Raw genomic sequence first — 21,196 nt, 5'->3', positions numbered from 1 at the left:
AGCTAAATAGACATTACTATATTATGAAAATAAACCAAAGTATTAAATAAATTCTGTACACCAGAGACTAATGTAACATTGTATGTCAACTATACTTCAATAAAAATACATTAACTATACCAAAAAGCAAATGCTAATGATGTAAGTATGAATCAAGTTGAAATGTAAATTTCCATTTCTTATTAAATGCTAAAAAGATATATTTATGTTTCAATATGAAATCTCAAGCAATTAATCACATTAAAGCCCAAAGTATTATATCTTCTAGTTTTACTTAGTTTTAGCAAACAAAGAGAAGCAGTACCGAGGAATGGTGCTCCCCCTGCAGTACCCTCAAAATTTGAATTAATCCAACACCATCTCCCTTATCTGTCACTATTTGTACTTTCAAAGTCAAATTAGAATTTCATGAAATCAACTTCATATCAAATACACTTCAAAATGAAGTCATTCTCAGCACATAAACAACTATGTGATGAAAGTGAATTTCAAGAGCCCAGCACATTATATATACAAGCCTACATTCTCACCAAGGCTTTGTTTTGCTTGGAAGAATAGAATAGAGGGAGAGAGAAAGAGAGTGTATAAAAAAATAAGATACATATTTGCTTGGGTCTGAGAAGATGACACACAGTGTTACAAGGTAATTCCTGTGTTTCTGACAAAAGTCCCCCTTAGGATACTTAGCCTCCTTCAAAGAGTGGCACTAGAGAAATTAGTATAATGAAATCAAACAATTTGGGGTGATAGCATACTTTAATCTCTATGTCTTACTGGGGTGCTTTTGTATCTCGAAGACATATTTTTAAAACCTTAATTTTTAATTTCCTTTTCATTATTTTGTGGCTGTCAACAAAGTCCAAAAATGTATCTGAGCTCTTTTGACATGTCTTCTCTCTTTGACCACAAACTACTCTGTATCTATAATGAGAAAATATTCAAATAAAATAAGACCCAATTATTCTTTTTGTCCTTGAAAACCTGCTTTAATCTTTTACAGTCACAACATTGTTGCCTTGTTTTAATAACCTAGGCTAGTGAATCCCCCATGGCCCCACTTTATTTCTCAGCTAGAGAATCAACACTGGGTCACTAGACTGAAGCTGGTTTTGCTTTCTGGGCGGAATTCTCTTGTTCATTATTTTTTTGGATCTTGACTCCGGTGTTCAAGTGGTTCTTCCTTATCTATTATTCTCCATGGCAACATCTTAGGTAGATGCTGATGTATGTAAAACATTCATAGACCTCTTCCTATTGCTATATGTTTAAAGGTCTACAGGTTTTTAAAAGGGTTATATTAAAAAAATACCTATAATTCTATGATAATTTAATTGCTGCAAAAACATAGCTTTCTGGTCAATTTTCTTCCATTCAATTCCATATGTCAGTAACAAGAACACTTATTTTCTATGATAATTACCAGAAATGATTCATTTCTTTCCTTACTTAGCCTTGTGGCTCTCTTCTAATCTAATACTGCCTATCTTAAAGACATAGGGATTTAGGGAAAATTGTCATTCAGTTTAGGCTGATAAAAAGTCACATAACCTTAAAGTTATGCGGAACACAGTTTTTACCAAATATTTCCCTACTGCTTAAAGTTTGATTTGATTTTCTTCAGCATCTATATTCTATCTATTGTTTTATGGCACCGCGTCTCTAAGAAACCCATATTTAGGTGTTTCTTCATCAGTACCTCATTTCTGGAACTCATTTTTGTACCAATCACCTTAGATATAGTCATAATGTGGTAGGTCCCCAAAATATGAATGGGTTGTAACTACATAAGTTTATATCTCCCATTTTCCTAGTATATTGTTAAACACAGCTAGTGATGTGCAAAAATACAATGAAAATTCTTACCCGAACTCTACCCCTAGAGGTATAGATGCAGTATGTTTGTGGTAACAATTACTTCCAGAATCAATGTCTGTACCCATTATTTTGCCATCTTATCACATAATTCTCTGGATTCTCTGCTTTCCATAGAGTTCCCTTGCTGCTCACAATCCAACTGCTAAGCAAGTGCCACATATATTAGGATACATCCTATGACAGAACACAAATTCTGGCGCCAATTAAGTAAAAGTATTAAATATATATATATATTTACAGAACAAATAAAAAAACACATGTCTTTCACACGTGTGACATAATGGCCATCCTTTTACATTTGATTCAGTGACATGTCTCTCCATTCTGTAGCTCTACTGTAGTTGACACATGGTCTCTAAGACTGGAATGGAAGGGATAAAGTAGGGGTACACCTACTTTTTAATGTAAATCTCCAAAAAAAAGGCATGTCCGTTTCCTAACATTCCATTGCTGATATCTAATCACATGGACCACTTATTATAAAGGCAGCAGATCAGATGGGTGTTTTGTATCTGACAATAGCTGTACACGAAGGAAGAACTAGATCTTTTTGAATATTTGATGGACTGACAGTATCTGTCTCTGACACAGAAAAAAGATGCTAGTTGATCTACTGGTATTTTGTTAATATTTATGTTATTGACTGATTAAACCCTATATCAAGGTAATATAAATTCACTCTAGATGCTTCTACATCCAGAACTACATTTCTCCTCCACTCCGACTAGAGGAGCACCATTATTTATTTATTTATTTATCTATATATTTATTTAATAGAGAGAGAGAGACAGAGAGAAAAAGAAGAAGAAGAAGAAGAAGAAGAAGAAGAAGAAGAAGAAGAAGAAGAAGAAGACGATGATGGAGGAGGCGGCTGGCGGGGAGAGAAAAAGTGAGAAAAAATGTTAAGCAGGCTCCATGCTCAGTGCAGAGCCTTCCTTATTCTGGGCTCAATCCCACCACCCTAGAATCAAGACTGAGCCAAAATCGAGTCGGAGGCTCAACTGACTAAGCCACCCATGTGACCCAGGAAGAGCACCCTTTAGTCTATACATCTGTCAATGACCTCTATTTTCTTTTTGTTTGGGGCCGGGCACAATATTCTATCTATCTAATTATCTATACCTTGCCATTACCTAGAATTCTTTCCTACTCCCAACTATTCTACACATTCCTCTTCCAAGATGACAAACTACTTCCTTCTTTGTCTTACTTGTAATCTATTTTCAGTTATCAATTTAGGATGTCATTTTTTTCAGCATACTAACTTTCAATACCCAAATTCCCATAGGGCTGCTACCATACATATTGATAATTATGTGTAATATTTCTAATTTTAATTAATAATTCTCAATTATAATGACTTGTTCTGTTATCTAATTCTCTCCCTAGAATGTAAGTTACTTAAGTGCAATGGCAGTGTTGGTTTACTTTTGTAGATTTCACAGATTATAAGGCATATTGATTAAGTAGGCAAGCACAATATAAGGTGCATTTTAAAAAAAGTAAAAGATGTAGCAACATGTTAAAAGCAACATTTTAACTTAGTTATCTATAGATAAATACTGTACACAAGTTTGAAAAGAATATGATCATTTGTTTTATAAAAAGACTCAGTGATCATGGTCAAAAAAACAATACCTACTTTCCCTAAAATGGGACTAAATAATGTGAATTTTGGGTTTTGCCATAGAGGGTAAGATAAGTGATGATACTTCTCTCCCTCATTGTGTTTTGCATCTACACTAAATTGTTGGTGAAAACAGTGCATGTAAAAGATGCTGTGATGGACACTGTGGTGCTCACATATCTAATCATCATGTATATTTGTTATCTGAATAAAAAGTTATCTAGCTTTTAAAAACAGATGAAACTGTTAATTCCACTTGAAAAACCGAGTAAACCGTAAAGAGAAATGACATACATCTGTCATACCCATGGAGGTACAGAACCTGGAAGTGTAAGGCTGAACCAAACAGACGCCATGACAGGCTTTGTTTCCCCTCTAAACTAGAAGGCCTAAGGTCAGTCGCTCCGGAACCATTAGGCAGTTACACATTGCCTAGAGAAGGGACCACTTTGCGGTATCCAATCAGGAAAGGCCAGCTATCTCTCCCCACATTCCTAAGGGTGAGACCTGCAGATGGGAACTTTAGATAGGACCCTGTGACCTAATGTTAAAGTTAACCCCATAGTCACCAAACAAGACCCTGAACTCACTCTGTAATTGGTTAATTTCAAAGATACCCTAAATGTTGTAATTGGGTCCCGCCAAAAGTAACGAACGCTCTGAACAGTGTGTATGGTTAGAGCTGCTGCCAATACTGTTGTACCATTATGATTGGGTCACTGTACTTATGTCACAATTTCTTATAACTCCCCCTTCCCAAACCCCATAAAGACCCTACTCAGCCCCTGCTCGGGGCTCTCAGCACAGATCCACTGCGTTGGTGAAGGTTGTGAGACCAAACTTAGGCCCAGCAAGCCTAAGCCGTAATAAAACTGCCCTTTGCTTTTGCATGTGTGACTCGGTCTCCCTGGCGGTTTCTGATTTTGGGGTGATACTAAAATCTTGGGCATTACAGAAGGAGAGAAATATCAGAAAAATTTCAAGGAGATATACCAGGTTCAGTTTCTTTACATTAAATACTTATAATCTCCATTCATTTGCTATCCAAATAACTAGACAGTCCAATAAACAATACTAGCCAAATTATACCATTTAAAGTAATCACATTTTAAATGAACAAAAATTTCACTGAGATCAAAACTTTTAGAACAGCAGAAAGTTCAAGGGTAGTGAGTCTTTACCTCCGTCTCCAACAAAAATGTTAGACAATAATAGTTAATGTTCACGTTATTCTTTATTTGGAATAATTTTTAGTTATAGTTAAAAATCAAAACATTTTAAAATGTAATATTTTACTCATTAGCTAAATAAATTTTATTAATTAAAAAAATATTAGAGGGGTGCCTGGGTGGCTCAGTCAGTTGAGCATCTGACTTAATTTTCACTCAGGTCATGATCTCATGGTTCATGGGTTTGAGCCCTGTGTTGGGCTCTGAGCTGGCTTGGAATTCTCTTTTCTCTCTCTCCTCCTCTCCCCGGTCACACTGCATCTTTCTCTCAAAATAAATAAAGATAAAAACAATAATAGAATGTCATTAGAGCTCCTTCCATTTATTGAGTATTTTAAGACCAATTACTCACACACAGATTTCACTAATAATTTTTTTGCTCTTATCAAAATGAGAAATTTGAGGCTTAGAGATTAAAGCAAGGTCACAGAATAATGTAGCTAGTAAGGAGCACAGCCTGGATTCTAATAAAGATCTTCTTAACACTAGTACATTATTTTCCCTACTATATCATGTAAAATATATGAAATAAATTACAATTGCATACAACATTATAATTGGAAAGTAGAATAAATGTTCTCTCAACAAATTTTATGTTAGTATGACAGCCATTCTTTTTAAATAGATTTTTCATATATTATTGCTGTGTACTTAATACTCAAAAAGCAGGAAATTGTTTGGATAGTTCCATCATATAAATTAGCAATTATCAGGTACTTGTTATCAGATACTTCTTATAAGGAATTATAAAGAAATACTAAAATAGCCCAAAGATCTCTAAACTTCAGAGGATTTATGATTCTCAATCCTCTCATTAGCAACATACTTAAAATGTAGCAATGAGAGTAGAATAAATCTCATTACCTTCAGGAAGGTAGAGAATCCTTAAATTCTATTCTGGTCCTTAGCTGTACTACACATACTTATTGAAATAAGAGATGGACTAAATTATTTCATTAAACATGAGCAGAGCAAACCATGAGAGACTCTTGAATACTGACAACAGAGGGCCAATGAGGAAGGGGGAGAAGGGAAGGGGGATGACAGGCAAGGAGGAGGGCAATGTGGGGAAGAGCACTTGGTGTTATATGGAAACCAACTTGACAATCAACTATAAAAGAAAAAAAAGATGAGCAGACCAAGTGAAGCAAATGGAATACTGCATGCAGAAACAAAACACAAAAAAAGCTTAATTTGACTATACAAACTGGGTTTGGGTGATTTTAAGGAATTTTAGTAATGAGACCATTCACAAAGTTGTGAAGGTGTGGTTAGGATAGTGTGGAAAAAAACAAAACACAGCATAGCCACCTTAAAACCAGAAAAAACAGACTGTCATTGTTCCTCCTGTGCCTGAGAATAAGAGGGGAGTAAGGGAGAATTAGAACTTGGACAATGAGAGCGTTTTGAGTTAAAGGTTTCCTGAAAGGAGATGTGACTTTAGGTTGAGGAATTGCCAGGCCAGAGATGATCCCCAGGGTGAAAATCTAAGGAATAAACACTGATGCTCTTGTTTTCCATTGGTTGAACCAGAAACTAGAGAATAAAGCAGCCCAGTAATTTAAATCAGACTCTCAGGCCATACAAAAGGATACAAACAATGAAAAGTTATCTGAAAGGATTCACAGCTGAACAATCTTAAATCCCTCTGGGGAAGAGCCTTTATCATGCTTCTCAGTAGGATTTCAGAGTTGGTATAAAGACTTCACTTCTTCCCTTTTTACAAAGGGGAAACTCATCAGGGTTTTTTTTGTTATTTTCTGTTTTGCACTTGTATATTAAACATTACTGGGATGGGAGGAAATTCCTTGCTTTAATTCTTACATTGTCAAAGTACAAAAAGCTACATGCAGAATAATGAAAAGACAGGATATTACCAAACATTCTTGGATGCTGACTGAATATGACTTTGGTTGCTTCTTTGGGGAGCAGCCTAAATTGTCTGACAGTTAGTGATAGCTTTTTACTTTGCTTTACTTTTATTATTAACAATTTTGATATATTAATTTAGGTTTCTTGATGAATTTCTGAGATCAAACTTCTAACTTAAACTAGCAATTCTTAAGTTTGTTCTTAATATATGATACAGTAAGTGATTTCAAATAAGAGAAACAATATAATTTAGTAAGAAGTTTTGGGAGAATCTACAAGGTAATTTGTAAAAGCAAAAAAACAATCTTTATTTGACCATACAGTAAAATACATGTGAAGAAATATTTAAGGTTAATCATGTAAATATACTTATAAAAATGCTAGAAAAAATAGGTATTGTATCTGTGTGGACACAGTAGACATATATAAAACATGTATTTTCTACAAAACTTGAGAAAAATCCAGTTGTAAAATAGTTAACTAAAAATGACCCACACAGACATAAATATATTTACAAAGAATGCATTAAAATTTTTTTAATGTTTTATTTATTTTTGAGGGAGAGGAGAGAGAGGGAGAGACAGCATGAGCAGGGGAGGGTCAGAGAGAGAGGGAGACACAGAATCTGAAGCAGGCTCAGGCTCTGAGCTGTCAAGCCCAATGCAAGGCTTGAACCGTGAGATCATGACCAGGGCTGAAGTCAGATGCTCAAGCGACTGAGCCACCCAGGCGCCCCCAAAGAATAAATTTAAATGTATCTAATCGATGAACTAAAAAAGTATGACAAAATTTGAACACAGGTAAGAATGCAAATTTAAACTAATTCTTGACAATTGCTTTTTTTGCCTATAAAAGCCAGATGAAAAGAGAATAAACATGCCAATTTTCTGAATCCAAAAAGTCTTTTTTCATAATAACTCCTCACTGCAGGTGAGATTATGGAAACTTGACAGTTCATATACTGCTAGTGGCAATGTAAACTGTTATTTCTCTGCTTTGATCAACCAATATGTCAAAATGACTCAAAAGTCACAAAAATGCTTATTTCCCCCAACCTATTATTCAAAGAGAGAAGAATTTATTCTAGCAAAATAATTTACCAGAGGAAAAACTTTTCCTGAGATAGTTGTCATTCTTTTGAGAAGTAATATTGGAAATAATCTAAATTCTGACTAAGAAAATGATGCTTGTTACTATATGGCATCATTACATTTAAATTTATTTTTATTCCAAATATAATTATGATTATTATATAGACAACAGTAATAGCTGTTTATACAGTATTGATTAATACAACTATAAAATTGAGCAATGTTCTTTCAGCTGAATGAGAACAAAAACATTCAGGGTTTATTAGGCAAAACCTTTTTCTTTTAAACTTCAGATAGCTTACAAGAAAATGTTTCTTAGGTCTCTTTCCTGTACTACTGCCTTATTCCAATAAACCATGGGATTTGACAGAAACAGAACAATATGAAAACTACATAAAGAATAACATATTAGGGAAGGAGAAAAATATTGCACATTGAAGTTAGATGGATTAGTGCACCATATTTTTCTAATTCTTACCCTCTTTTGTGTATTTTTCTGTAATGTTCTCTATACAGGCTCTTCTGTAAATCCTACCTTCCACAATGTAGCCATATTCTCCATGTACTTCTTAGCCCTGTGTAGAAAAAGGATCTGCCAACAATAAAGACTGCAGACTAAACAGAAGAGAAATAAATCAATTTTAGCTATATTTTCAAAAACAGCAGGTACAATCTTTTATAAATTACTATGACCCAAGACAGTAAATCATGTAATAAAAGAAACAGCTAGCAATTCTGGTCAGGGGATATTTTTAAAATATAAAGCTGTGTGAATTCAGTATTTTTATTTGATGACCAATAAAAGTTATATTTCTTCCACTTATGTGTTGTTTCTTTGTTATTGATTGCTTGTTTCAGAAGTGTTCATGCCAGTTAATGTCCTATACATTTTCTTTCATAAATTTATTTTTTGGAAACATAGCATACATTCTGACAGACATGTGCTACTCCTTTCAACAAACATATTTCATATTATTTTAAACTCTGGTGGTCACATTGGTGAAAAAATATACTTCATACTGCTTAATGACTTTAGATAATCATTAAAATCATCTTTCTATAATTGATAAAGTTCAGAGGTTTCTGAGATCTATAAGAGAATCTTGGTTGGCTTTTTGTTCCCACTTCAGTTGAAAATCAAGCTTACATTTGTCCCATGATGACATTACTAAAAGAGAGAGATTTCTTAATATATCTGACTATTTTATTGACCCTTTATTTCAGGAGAGTTAATACTTCTGTCATAAAATAGTAATGTCAGATTTATTTCATTACTAAATATGACCATAGTATCTGATAGCTTATGTCTATATTGTTTTTTTAAAGGTCATGCGTTCAAGTGGGGGAAGGGCAGAGAGAGGAGAGAAAGAGACAATCCCAAGCAGGCTCTGTACTGTCAGAGTGGAGTCCAATGTGAGGCTCAATCCCAAGGACCATGAGATCATGACACTAGCTGAAGTCAGACTCAACTACCTGAGCCCCCCAGGTCCCACTCTGTCCATATCCTTAATGTCTGATTCAGTTCAGTCGTATGAGACAGTCATGAAGAAAAGCCATATTAACCTACTGGAAAACAAAACACAACATAACAAACCTATTTACTCCATTATATCAACTGAACAATTAGTATAGTTCATATATTCCCAAACATCTTTCAATAGATCTGGTGCATTTTGCAATTCTCCCCCATTAGAGAGAAAGTTATTTATTTTAGGCCTTGTCTTTTTACAAGCATCTCAAAAAAACACATTAAGTTGTGATCAATCCTGACCACTTCATTGTATATTCATTTTAATATCCATTTGCATTTCCTCTGAACATCTAACTGCGAACAGACAAAAAATTAATAGTTAATTATGCTTCAAATTTACAAAGTATGCTTCAAATTACTACCCAATTTTCAAAGTGCCTTAACAAATCTGTATCATTAAAGAACTACATAATTAGGGCAACTGGGTGGCTTAGTTGGTTCAGCTTCCGGCTCTTGACCAGTTCAGATCATGATCTCACCATTCCAGAGTTCCAGCCCTGCCAGGCCCTCTGCTATTATTAGCACAGAGCTGACTCCGATCTCTATCTCTTTCTGCCCCTCCCCTGCTTGTACACTGTCTCTCTCTCAACAATAAGTAAACATTTAAAAAATTATATATATAAAAAAATTACATGATGTACTATGCTAAACCCATCTCTCAGAGTAGTTTCATTTGTCTAATACGATATATTATTACTCATGACAAGCAGAACAATAGATATAATGCTACCCTCATTTCAAAATAGGTGCTCTTTCTGAGATACATGCAACACGCTAGGGATGCTGAAACAGGAAATGGTGAAACAATTTTTCATAAACTTCTAGTCTCAATAAAGCAACTATGGTTCAAAGCTGTCTTCTTGATTTGCATCAGTTAGCGATAAAGCACCAAGTACCTGAAATTAAGATAAATATTTTCTTGGAGAAGCGTTTGTTGATTATTTGCAGGCCCAAGTTAAAGAATACATCTTTCTACCCTTTATTCACTCCCTATATGGGCCTCACTGCAACTGTTCTTTTTTAAAATTCTATATTTACATGGTATTTGATTAAAGTTTTTCTACCAAACAAACTTTACACTTGAGGGCAAAGATAATCACCATTTCATGGACTATTTTATTCCTAGCACATGGCATATTTTATGCATGCCAAGCAGATATCAAGACTAATGTCGCACCCGTGGTATATAAGACCCTGACTATCTTAATAAAGTGTGGCTTTACCACCAAAAAAAAAAAAAAAAAGACTAATGTTGAATGAATGAACCAATAAAATAAATAAATGTTATGATACAGTTAGTGTTCACTTTATTTTTTTTTAATTTCTATCAATAAAAATACACACTGATTTATAAAAAACCAGCAAAGAACCTAAAGAACTAAAATACACAAGGTTATACCAACTATAGAGACCAGCAGACACCAAAGTATTACTTAAATGACTCACTCCATAAATTCTAGACCTAACAATAACTCTGATTTTAGGGCTAAATTCTATTTAAAAATTGGAGATAATTTAACAGGAGGCTTTTCCTCTTGTTTAGGTCTTTTTTCCATAATCTTCTCCTCTCCTCAACTCTCACTTCCACATATTCAGGACATTTTCAATATAGCTAATTATTTAATTAAAGAATGAATATTAATTACTTGATGCAATTTTTACATAGCTGAACATTGGTTGCCCAATATGTTTTTGAATTTTGAGTCTCAAAGGAACAACCATATTACCATTATTTTCACTTAATTGCTGCTGTAACAAATTACCACAAATTTAAAATTTTTTAACGTGCATTTATTTTTGAGACAGAGAGAGACAGAGTGTGAACAAAGGAGGGACAGAGAGAGAGAGAGAAACACAGAATCTGAAACAGGCTCCAGGCTCTGAGCTGTCAGCACAGAACCTGATGTGGGGCTCGAATCCACCAACTGTGAGATCATGACCTGAGCCGAAGTCGGAAGCTTAACCGAGTGAACCACCAAGGCAACCCAACAAATAACTACAAATTTAGTGGGTTAAAACAACACACATTATTACTTACTAGTTCTTTAGATCAAAAGTCCTACATGAGTGTCATTGGGTTAAAATCAAGATTTCCTTGGGGTTAATTTTCTTTTCTCTGAAGTCTCTAGAGGTAAATTACTCCCTTTCCTTTTCCAGCTTCTAGAAACTGTCATCATTCTCTGACTCATGGTGCCTTTACCTCAACCCTTAAGGACAGCAAAAAATGGGCCAGGTCCTCTCCTGTCACATGTCTCTGACACAGTTGCCATTTCCTTCCCTTTTAAGGACTCATGATTGGGCTGCGCCCATTCTAATAATCTAGGATAATATCACCACTGTAATATCCTTACCTTGATCGCAAGTATATCGTCTCTTTGCCAAAAAAGTAACATATTCACAGTTCCAGGGTTTAGGGAGTGGACATCTTTGAGGGGATGCAATTCTGCCCACCACCATTTCTGCATTAGAGATATCAGGGGTACCTACCAAGCATTAGCTATCTGAGGGACTTTTTCTCCCCCTTGGCAAAGGAAATCACATCTGGACCACATAGCTTTATATTAGAATCAGATGGATTTTTGGTAAAATTCTAGCCACCTGGCTTACTGAATCAGTTTCTAAAGGTTGTGTCTCAACAGATGGGAAGTTTACCAGGTTCACTAAGTCCGGTAACTAAAAATTCTTAAAATTTGAATTCCGAGAATCAAATCTATTATTTTCTATCTGTGCACTGTCACTCATATTTAATTATTGCCCACAGGTAACCCTAGTCATTCCTTACTTCATCAAGTATTATGATGTGTAATATAGGTTCATCATTTGTAACAAATATACCATTATGGTGAAGGATATTGATAACGGGGGAGGCTATGGATGCATGGAACAGGGAGCATATGGGAAATCTCTGCTCCTTCGTCTCAATTGTGCTGTGATTCTAAAACTGCTAAAAAAAAGTCTTAAATTAACCAAGCACATCAATATCGTTTTGTCCCTGAAATAAGATATATGAATTACTGTATCAGAAAAATTAACTTTTAAACATCCTGCCAAATTCAAAATGCAGAAATTAATCACATTGCCTTTTTTGATAATTTAGAAACTGTAGAATGATATGAGACATTCATACAAAAATAAATGATCGTTCTTTTAACAGTTCGCTGAGCAGAATGCATTGGTAGTACCTATGCATAAATATGGACCTGTGGAAAGGGATCATGGCAAAAGTTTGATTTATATAATGTAAAACAATACATATGACACACTGTGTCACCTTTGTGAATGTATCATTTCAATGATATATGGAATAAATTGAAGAGCGTTGACTGGTGTTTATAATGGGAGACATTTTTCCTTACTGGTTAAAATTTTACCTGTCGAACAAAAAGAAAATTAGGTACTTATTTTAAGCATTTGGCTTTAAAGCTTATAATTTATGTTGTAATTAAAGTTGAAGTTGCTTAAGACTTATTGTTCATTAATAGAAATCTTTTCAAAAATGTTTTATGGTATAAATCTAAAGGAATTTTTAAGATGCATGTCTCACATTTCATTATCTTGAACCATTGCTTTTTGTTCAGAATCTCATTAAGTGCCTAATAGCTTCTAATGTAATACTCACTTAACAACATGACAGTCTCCATGGAAACCAAACAGCAAGATATGGGTGTAGTAACATAGGTTAATGTACTGTATTTTAATAGTATAGGAGTTCCCTAAAGCACCAAAGCATTGTTTTTTAGAAAAAATTGTGTTTTTTTAATCAATGTAATATATAAATAGAAAAAGCAAGTGACTTCTTTTATAAGATCTATTAATGTCAAGAATAAATAATTCATGTCAGTAATTATTTTGAGCACTTTCCATCTAGCACTCTGAAGGAACTTATTTTGGGAAATAAAGCTGCATAATTAAATTATCTACAGTCCCCAGTTTCAAGAAATGTCAACATTGAGAGAGCAATGAACACACATTATACTACAAACATAAAACTGTAATGTGATGCCAATGTTGAGGATGGTGATGGCAACAGCTTCCTATGAAACAGGCAATCTGCTACAGATTTTTCATAATAAAATCTATGTCATACTAAACAGATATAAAGATATCCCTATTTTATGAATGAGGAAATTAGGCTAAAAAGAAGTCAAATTTAAAAAAACAGTGTTGGAACTAGAAGATAGGGCTACTAATTATTTCAATGTCTTATTGATAGTCGCTGAATAAATTAGATATGGTGATGTGGTGGAATCATCTAATGAATTTTTACTATTGTGCATTTAATATATAATAAAAGTGATCATTTGTTAACTTCATTTTATTTTTCAACTGGAAAAAATAGATACTTACTAAAAAACCAGAATGCAATCTAATCAAAGAGGAAAACTGCTGTCCTAAAATGCAATCACATCCAGGAAGATCATTTCAGTAACTCAATTAAGATGGTCTTCTTCATTACTTACAATTATGTGACTCTTTTTTTTTTAATGCTTTTTATTTTAATGTTTTATTTATTTTTGATACAGGAGAGACAGCATGAGAAGGAGAAGGTCAGAGAGAGAAGGAGACACAGAACTGGAAGCAGGCTCCAGGCTCTGAGGTACTTGTCAGCACAGAGCCTGATGGGGGGCTGGAACCCACGAACGTGAGATCTGACCTGAGCCGAAGTCGGAAGCTGAACCGACTGAGCCACCCAGGCGCCCCAATTATGTGACTCTTGCATTGAACTTCATTACTTTCACTCTAAGAGAAATACATTTACTATTATGTCCTCACTTACAAAAACTGACTTTTTCCTTTTAATATATGTTTATTCGTCACAGCTACCTCCAAAACTACCCTTAATTACTACTTTATCCTTCTCTAAATTCTCTTCCATATCTTATATTTTCTTGGATATTACTTTTAGACTACATATGCAACAATTATTTTCATTTTTTTTTTAAATTGTAATGTTTTTATTTATTTTTGATACAGAGAGAGACTGAGCATGAGAGGGGGAGGGGCAGAGAGAGAAGGAGACACAGAACCAGAAGCAGGCTCCCGGCTCTGAACAGGCTGTCAGCACAGAGCCTGACGCGGGGCTCGAACCCACGAACGTGAGATCTGTCTGACCTGAGCCGAAGTTGGAGGCTCAACCGACTGAGCCACCCAGGCGCCCCTATTTTCACTTTTGTAAGAGTAATATTTATATTTCACCATATCATCTTACCTTGATAGGTATAATTTAATAACTGAACTCAAAATTGGGATGTGATGCTGAAAAATTAGGTAACTTTATATATTTATGTATTCAAAATATATAAATATAAATATGTATAATATATCTTAATATATATTATGAATACATAATTAACAAAAATATATACATTTATATTATGTATATGTATCATACCTAAATTGAGGCTAACAATTCTTACCTTATAGTTTTATTATGTATATATGCCAAGTAAGATAATATGCATAAAATTATCAAAAAATTTTGACAATTATTGTAAAAGTCACTTTTACAGCAGATGTAAGATAGCAATAGATCATAAATCATTCAATTTTATTGAACATGGAAAATGTTAAGGCCCCAAGCATGAAACATATTCCGGATAAGTAGTTGACAATGAAATTAGAAATGAAGAAAGAAAATGAGGAAAACTTTTAAAAACACTAAGGTATATAGTGATTATAAGATTTATAGTATCTTCCAAAAACATAAAATTTCCCTTTAAGGCCATCTAAAAAACCTCAGAGAACTTTTTTATTAGGAAATATATAATCTTTATGTTTTTTCCCCACTTTATTTTTTTTTTTATTTTTTCAGCTTATTTATTTTGAGATAGAGAGACAGAGACACAGAGAGAGAGAGAAGAGAGAGAGAGAGAGAGCATGAGCAGGGGAGGAGGAGAGAGAGAGAGAATCTGAAATAGGCTGTGCTCTAAATGCAGAGCCCATGGAACCCATGACCCACGAGATCAGGACCTGAGCTAAAATCGAGTTGGACGCTTAAGCAACTGAGCACCCAGACGCACTGATTTTTTTCCTCAATTTAGTAGAAAAAAAAAATAATAAGCAGCAAAGTCCAGAGGATTACACACTAAACAAGCATGTCCTCACTAAATAGGTCCTCTTATTAATTGTGCTATAGTTCTTTTATCACATATCTATATATCAATCCTTTTATCCAACCAGTAATGTATGTTTATACTGACAAATTTCAAAAATGTAGATATTAGTACACTTTGCTCCTAAACATTTCAGGATTATCACTAACTATAGTTAAATTATTATTGACAAGAATTAAATATAATCTTTAAGTAGAGTTCAGTATTTATTTACATATTTTTAAGTAAAACTCATGGAATATTTCTAAATATATCATGCAATGGTCTTTACAAATCCATACATCTGTGTAGCCCAGATACCTAGTAAGCTACAGAATTCCATTACCCTCCAACTTTCTCTCATACCTATTCCTAGTTCATCTTTAACCCAGAGTAAATAAAAACAAATTCTTCCATCTATTTTTAAAATCATTTACAACAGATTAATTCTGTTATAGACCTTTTATAAATGTAATAGAGTACATACTCTTTTGTGTAAGCCTCCTTTATCCAGCATATTATTTCTGAAATTCATCCATGTGATTGGATATCCTTTTTATTTCAGAGTAATATTCCATTGATAGATATACCTTTTGTTTTAGTTCAGTCTCTTGTGAATGGAAACCCAAGCTATTTCCAAGTTTTAACTGTTATAAATAAATCTTTTGTGAACACTCACATTCAATCTTTTCAAATACATGCTTTCATTTCTCTTAATTAAATATGTGATTGTGGAAATGCTACCTCATCTGGTAGGCATATGTAGGTTTTGTGAGAAACTGCCAGACGTTTTCCATTGTTATTGTACTATTTTGTCCTTCCACAACCACGTACAAGAGTCAGGGTTCTCTGCTCATCTTTCTGGTGGATGCACAGTTTAGCTTTATGTGGTTATAATTTGCATACCCTTAATGGGGAGTGATATTCAACACTTTTTTATGTGCTTATTGACCTTTTATGTTCCATTCTTCTGTGTCATCCACCATTCTCCTACCTTTACGGGGGTTGTCTCTTGCCTTAGTATTAATTTGTTGGCATGTTAGATATATTCCAGATACAAGCTCTTTGTCAGTTATGTTTTGCTATTTGTTCTCTCAGACTATGACATCCTTATTCATTTTCTTTAAAACAAAAATGGGATGCATTTCCTTTTCTTTTCATAAAGACATACTTAATTAGAGCGAAGTCCAATATATGTTTTATGTTGTAGTCATTGCATTCTGGGCTCTGTTTTAGAAATTACATCTACTCCCCAGTCGCAATTATACCTTGCTGCATTTTCTTCCAGAAATTATATTTTAGTTTTTATATTTATGTTAATCTTTAAGTTTTGCATATGGTATCTGTTGTTTTTGGGCATATGTTTTTCTGTCCATTTACCTTCAGCTTACCTAAGTCTTTATTTATAATTAAAGGCCATCTCTTGTAGTTGTGTCTTGCTTTTTTCAATTTTTTTCAATTTTTATAATGTATGACTTTTAAATATAATTAACATTCAGTGCTATATTAGTTTCAGAAGTACAATGCAATGATTCAACAATTCTATAAGTTACTCACTGCTCATTATGCTAACTGAACTCTTTTCTCTTTTACTTATTTCACCCATCCTCCTACTCACCTCCCTTATGGCAATCACCAATTTGTTCTCTGTATTTAAGAGTCTGGTTTTTGTTGTTGTTGTTGTTCCTTTTTTCATTGTTTGTTCATTTGTTTTTGTTTTTTTTTAATTCCATATATTAATGAAATCATGAGGTATTTGTCTTTTTCCATCTGACTAGTTTTACCTAGCACTATCCTCTCTAAGTCCATCCATGTTGCAAATGAAAGATCTCATTTTTTATGGATGAATAATATCCCAACATATATATCACATCTTTACCCATTCATCTATTGATGGCCATTTGCATTGCCTCTATATCTTGGCTATTATAAATAATGCTTCAATTATTAAGGGTACATATATCTTTTTAATTAGTGTTTTTGGTTATTGGGATAAATACCCAGTCATGATTTCCATATGGTAAGTTTATTTTCAAATTTTTTGAGGAAATCCATACTGTTTTCCACAATAGATGCATCAATTTGTATTCCCATCAACAGTGCACAAGGGACTCTTTTTCTCTATGTCCTCACCAACACTTGTTATTTCTTGTCTTTTAAATTCTAACTCTTCTGACAGATGTAAGGTGATATCACATTGTGGTTTTCATTTGCATTTCGCTATTGATGAGAGATGTTGAGCATATTTTCATGTGTCTTTGGCCATTTATATGTCTTCTTTGGCAAAATGTTCATGTCTTCTGTCCATTCTTTAATTGTTTTATTTGTTTCCTTTTTTTGGTGTTGAGTTGTAAAAGTTCTTTGTATATTTTGGATATTAATCCCTTTTTAGATATATTATTTGCAGGCATATTTTTCCATTCAGATGATCTTTGGCCTTTAATTACCTATTTAATACACATATTTAGATAATTATATTTATCCTAAATATCAATATGACTGGGATTTGGCATGTCATTTTACTACTTTTGGCTTATTTAATCTTATTTTCTTATTCTATTTCTACTTCTTTAGAATCAGATTTCCAATTATATACTGCCTTTTTAAATATCTTAACTAAGATACAGCTGACACGCAATAATCAGATAAGTTTTGACATATGAAAAGATCTATGTAATCCTAACAACACTCAAGATAATAAACATAAATCCTCCCCCACATTTTTCTTCTTGTAAACCTTTTCTCTTATCCCCAAGCAACCACAGATCAGGACTGTTCAAGAGAAGCACTTTCACATTTTGGTCTGGATAATGTCTTGTGCATAGTAGGTTATTTTTTAGCATCTCTGGCCTCTACCTTCTAGATGCCTCTACCTCCCCAGAACTCCTCCTCATTACCTTTACAATTGTTACCTACACATTTCTTACCCCAAAGAATCGGTTCCTTTGAAATACTTTAATCATAAACTACAGATCAATACAAAAGATAATCTGATAAATCACAAATGAAAGAATGAGGAAAATCAAATAAATTTGGGTTCTGAAAACAATATTATTAAGATACCTTGTTTTTCTGTAAAAAAAAAAAAAACATAGTATTTGTATATATCACAAAGGAATCCCAAAATTATGATTTCATTTTATCCACAACCCAGATAGCCCAGACTTAGGCTGAAAAAATGCACGCAAATAGTCCTATGATACGAGCTTACTAAAAAGACTTCACAACAGTGAGCACAAAAAGAATCTGTGAATAAACATATCTTTTATAATGGCTTATGCATTAGCTTTTTTGCATGCATTTGGCTTTGCATTTTATTTTAAAAGAAAATTACAACTTTTCAGGAAAGAAAAAGATTTGTTAAGTGGAATAAAGAAAATTGCATTTAAAATTGAATTGGGAAGGGTGGCCTGGGTGGCTCAGTTGGTTAGACTCTGGCCTAGGTCATGACCTGACCATTCCTGAGTTCAAGCCCCGTGTCAAGCTCTGTGCTGACAGCTCGGAGACTGTAGCCTGTTTTAGATTCTGGGTCTCCTTCTCTCTCTCCACCCCTCCCCCCTCCCCCTCTGTCTCTCTGTCTCTCTCTCTCTCTCTCAAAAATGAATGAACACACAAAAAAATTTAAAAAAATTGAATTGGGAAGCCAAGAGGAGAAGCATTCACACCCTACCACCTCGTGATCAACTGTAGAACCCAAGAGGAGGAAGCTCCCCCTACATTCTCCAGTAAGAAGATGACTACCCCATCAGGAGGAAGGATGGTTTCTCCTCTTGCTAAAACAAATCTCAGCTTGGGAGAAACTGCCACAACTCAACAAACGAGAAACTGTCACCACTCTGAAATCCCATTTTCCTCTGAAGGACTTTTATTCAAAATAGCCCCACCTAACTTCACCCATTTTTTTAATTTTTTCTATAAAGTAATGTCCTTCTCCTTTATTCTCTGGACTTGCCTGTGTTTTGAGATAGCTTAGATGTCCCAAACTGCAATTCCTCGACTATTTCCAAATAAAACTATTTTGCTGGTAACTGGTTGTTTTATTTTCATGGTCAACAGAATATTTTAGAGAGTCTAAGACAGGTTATGTTTTTTTCGAACACCATATATTCTCTAGTGCAAAATTTTTAATAAGTGTTCCAGATATTTAGTGATGTGAAACAAACCCCTTATTTTTATCATCTATCATAGTCTCAAGATTGACTGGGCTCTACTAATCTGTCATTGGTCAGAGTTTCAGACAGTGGCTGGTGCTAGAGTCATCTAAGGAAGTTCCTTATTCACTGCTTGGTGTCTGCTTTAGTTGTGACACTGTTGGGAGTAGTTGAGACTCCTAGGGCATCTTACTCCGAATGCTCTCCTTGGCTCTGCAGCCTCAGCATAACTAAACTTATTATGGAAGCTGGAGGGTCCGGAGACGTGTTACAAGAGAAACCAGCAGAAACTACATACTTTTTTCTAACCTAGTCTCAGAAACCATCAGTCATCAGCACCACTTTCACCATATTCTAACCATTAAGGCAATCAAAGGAGGGGTATTATTACCTCTAACTCTATGAAGGGTATATCAAAGTACTAACAGGTAGATTTAAGTCCAAAGAACATGCAATAGGCCATTTTTCTTTACTTGAACTATAAATCTGTTTGGCAGCTAGTTAAGTATGAGCGAAGAGAGAGAAAGCAGATGCTGACAACACCTGCAGAGCCACCTCCAATCTCCCACCCCCATGGAGGGTTAACAGCCACACCTTTAGAGCCCCCTAACCTCTAAGGGCTAACAGAACAGGGAAGGCTAACCACAGAGCTGACTCAAGAGCCACAAGAGGACTTTTAAAAGCTGAGCATGCTCACAAAGGTTACAACTTGCCCCTAAGTATTTTTAAGGTCACAGCAAAAGCCCATTAGACACACACACACATACACACACACACACAATATATGTAAATAAGTACATATATATTTATATATACTTATATATACATATATAAAATATGTAAATAAGTACATATATACTTATACATACATATGTGTAAATAAGTACATATAAGTATATATATAAGTATATGTAAGTACATAAGTATATATGTAAATAAGTACATATGTATAATAAGTATATTATGCACAAATCAAGAGACCTTCAAGAAAATGCGATTGTAATATTACAATCATCTGTGGTATTTCGATTTTTTTCACATCTCATATGATGGAAAATAATAATTACAAAGTCATTATCTCTTTCCAGAACAATAGTTTAGAGGAACAGGTGCATGTCATCTTGGTCTCAGTCTGGAGCTCATTTCAATCAGCTCAGAAGGGCTACATTTTTAAAGACAGTGCTATTAGTTGTCTCATTTGTTACAACCACTCTTTGCAATTCCCACATCTGTCAAAGTCCATACAAATAGCCCTCTAGAGAAAGCAGATGTTACAAAGTTATAATTTAGATGTTTGTTTTGACTTTAAGACAAAATCTGGACAGCAAACATTCTGCTCTGTTAAGAAGCATTATCAAATGCAAATAGTTGAAGAATTTCTTCTATTAGTTTGTTACTGCTTTTGAAATGCTTATCTCCATAATTAGTACTAGGAAAAACATTATCTCAGAATACTTAGCCTTTAGATAGGGAAGGAGAGAGGAATAGAAGGAAGGAAGTAGTGGGGCAGAGAGGGATGGAGGGATGTGATAGACAGCTGACAGATGATAGATGGATAAAATAGATGAGACAGATTTAAATAGGTATTAATATATCTGAAATCCAAGTGTGATTTTGCTTGTAATTATATAATGCTCAATTGATTTAACAATATACATAAATATTTGATTTACCCAGAAAATATTACACCATTCATAATATTTTAATCAAAATAAAGATATTAGATAT

This window comes from Suricata suricatta, chromosome 1 (genome assembly GCF_006229205.1).
Source record: "Suricata suricatta isolate VVHF042 chromosome 1, meerkat_22Aug2017_6uvM2_HiC, whole genome shotgun sequence".
Taxonomy (NCBI): domain Eukaryota; kingdom Metazoa; phylum Chordata; class Mammalia; order Carnivora; family Herpestidae; genus Suricata; species Suricata suricatta.
This window is presented reverse-complemented; position numbering follows the sequence as displayed.